The sequence below is a fragment of the Tupaia chinensis genome, unplaced genomic scaffold (genome assembly GCF_000334495.1).
Source record: "Tupaia chinensis unplaced genomic scaffold, TupChi_1.0 Scaffold000343_1, whole genome shotgun sequence".
Classification (NCBI taxonomy): Eukaryota; Metazoa; Chordata; class Mammalia; order Scandentia; family Tupaiidae; genus Tupaia; species Tupaia belangeri.
This window is the reverse complement of record NW_006159837.1, coordinates 202,501-206,070: the sequence shown is the minus strand read 5'-3', so window position 1 is coordinate 206,070 and position 3,570 is coordinate 202,501.

Sequence of the window (3,570 nt, the reverse complement as noted above, 5' to 3'; positions counted from 1 at the left end):
TCAGACACCTGAATAGAGTACCCCTCTTGACACCACATTGCTAAAAACAACAGAAGAGACACTTCAGCACACATCAATTTGCAGAAAGAGGTGAAAACACTTGCTCCTAGTTGGAGAAACATTCTCCTAAGAGGTATTCGAAAGTAAATACATCTTCCAGTGGCTAGAAGTAGAAGAGCCTCAGGTCTGAATAAACAAGGAAATATGTCTCCATCAAAGGAACAAAGTAACTCCCTACATCTTTTGTAAAACCAGAGGATGTTACCAAAATGTCAAAGAAAGAAATTCAAATATTCATGGTGACCAAATTCCATGAGTTGGAACAACAAGAGACAAAAAACTACAGGAGATTAAGAAGTCCTTCCACTATATGAAAGAAGAAATGAACACTCTGAAAAAAATCAGATGGAACTATTAGAGATGAAGTCTGTAATACAGTGAATCAAAAACATGCTTGAAAGTATTAAAAGTTGATTAGACCATGCTGAAGGTCGAATCTCCAATGTAGAAGATAAAACTTCTGACCTACAAGAAAACACCAAAAGGATAGAGCAAATAACAAAAAACCAACAAGGATAATATAAGAGAAATACTAGATTCCATTAGATGCTCAAACATCAGAATAATTGGCTTCCCAGAAGGTTAAGAAACTAATAATGGCATGAAAAAATCTATTCCATGAAATCCTGGAAGAAAATTTTCCAAGTCTAGAGAGTCACTCAAACATCCAGACCCAAGAAAAACAAAGGAGCCCAAATAGAATCAACTCCAGGAGATCTTCCCCAAGGCACATCTTAGCCAGACTGTCCAAGACCACAGATAAAAACATACTACTAAAACTGGCAAGAGAGAAACGAGAAGTGACTTACAAAGGTCATCCATCAGGCTAACGCTGGACCTCTCATGGAAACAATGCAAGCAAGAAAAGAATGGGAAGATGTATTGAAAATGTTGAGAGAAACAATTTCAACCAAGATTATTATATACTGCAAGTTTATACTTCATATGGGAAAAAAATGTTAAAATCTTCTCAGACAGGGGACCAGCAGTTAGTGTAATGACTATGTCACTGGACTCCCATGTAGTCGACTGTGGTTCACATCCCAGACCCGGTGGGTTAAAACTCATGCTGGGTGCGTGAGTGTGCATGCCCAAGATCCCGAGAGGAGAAAGGAGGAGAAGGGATTGTGGCATGGCCATCCCCCCTAGGGGGTGATTTCTCACTTTCTGCCTCTCTGTCTCTCTCTGTCTGTCTGGCGAGCACATGCATCCTATAGCAAAAACCTCTCTAAAAAATAAAAAAAACCCCAACAAAATATTCTCAGAAAAAACAGGACCTAAAAGAATTTGCCAACATCAGAGCAACTCTACAAGAAATCCTGAAGAAAGTATTGTTTCAGGAAAATTAAAGAATTAACAGACAGAAACAAAGGAAAAAAAGGCAATTAAGACAATGGCCAACTTAATCGTCAGGACATATCTGGTAACATTGATAATAACATTGAATATTCATGGATTAAATCAAGAGACACAGACTGGTTGGATGGATAAAAACTAGAAACCTTCTATATGTTGTTTACAGGAAACCCACTTCATGGATAAAGACATACATAGACTGAAAGTGAAAGGTTGGTAAAAAGTTTTCCATGCACATGGGAATCAAAAAAGAGCTGGATTGCAATACTAATTTCTGACAAAATAGACTTTAAAACAAAAACTGTTCGAAGAGAAAAAGGGCACTATATTGTAGTAAAAGGATCAATAGATCAAGAAGATATAAAGCTTATAATATCTATGCACCTAACACAGGAACACCCAAATATGTGAAGGAAAGACCTCAACACTGCACTGTGCCCTCTGGACAGTATATCTAGACAAAAAATAGGTAAAGAGATAAAGGTGTCTAAATGATACCATAAATCAAATGGACTTTACAGACATCTATTGAGCTTTCCATCCCAAAACCAAGAGATACATTTTTTCTCACCCCTACATGGAATCTTTTCAAAGATTGACAACTTCATAGGGCACAAAGCAAGCCTCTACAGATTCAAAGGCATAGAATCTATATCCAGCATCTTCTCTGACCATGATGAAATTAAACTTGAATTTAATTTCAAGAGAAATCCTTAAAAATACTCAAATACATGGAAACTAAATAACCTACTCCTGAATGATTCCACAGCTGCTGAAGAACTAAAGACTGAAATCAAAAGATTCATTGAAGCCAATGAAAATGAAAACACGAGTTTCCATAATCTTTGGGACACTGCTAAAGCAGTCATAAGGGAAAGTTCATAGCAATTAATGCACATAAGAGGAAGATAGAAAGAAGGCAAATGGATCACCTAACAACATGCCTTAAAGAATTGGAAAAGCAACAGCAAAAAAATCCAAAAAAACTCCAGGAGAAAGGAAATAATAAAGATATGAGCAGAAATAAATGAAATATAAAATAAACAAACTATACAGAAAATAAATGAAAGTAAAAGCTGGTTCTATGAAAAGATAAACAAAATCGATATACCACTAGCAAGACTTATTAAGAAGAGAGAAAGGAACCAGGTGAATAAAATCTGGAATGAAGCGGGCAATATAACAACAAAGTAAAAATAAAAAACACCATTAGAGGATACTATGAACAACTATATGCCAAGAAACAAGACAATCTGGATGAAACAGATAAATTCCTAGACACATATAATCTACCAAGAATGAGATAGGAAGATACAGAAAACCTGAATAGACCCATAACAAGCCAGGAGATTGAGTAATAAATAACCTCCCAACAAAGAAAAGCCCTGCTCCTGAAGGCTTCACTTCTGAATTGTGCAAAACTTTCAAAGAACAGTTAACCCCCAATCTATTAAAGTTATTTCTAAAGATCCAAAAATGTAAATCTCTTCCTAATTAATTCTATGAAGTCCTCTATCACCCTTATCTTTTTTTTTTTTCTTCATTCTCCTCTCGGGTGATTTATTTATTTATTTTTTTATTAATTCACTATACACCATCACAACACACCAATGAATTTTCCATCCAAAATACACTGTGCATTGGTTCAATCAAGCACATCAACATACATGTTCTCAGCAAATAATTTTCCAATTCTTACATCCTGCATACCTTGCCCTTTGTCTTGCCATCCCTGATTCCCCATCCCCCACCCTCTGCTATGTCCCATCTTCCTCCTCCATTGTCCCTGGCATCCATGGTTGCCCTCCATGCCTTCCGCCCCATCCAATGGTTCTGCCAATGAACTTATTTAGTCTAAATATATCCAATAGCTAGCACAGCTGACACATACCTATACATGAACCCAAGTCTGACTTTAGGCATAAACCCCAGTGAGTAGAATGAGCATACTATAAAGTAGTACCCAGCTGTGTCCACACAGCTCACTGCAGTCGTCAAATATGCATTTTTTTTTTACAAAATGATACGAACAGCTTCACTGTTTTTTTTTTCTCATGCATCTTTATTTTTTTTTTTTATATTACCTAACATTCATTCCCTGAGCATCATCACAACATACTAAATGTGGTTTCCCATCTAGGATAAACTGCATAG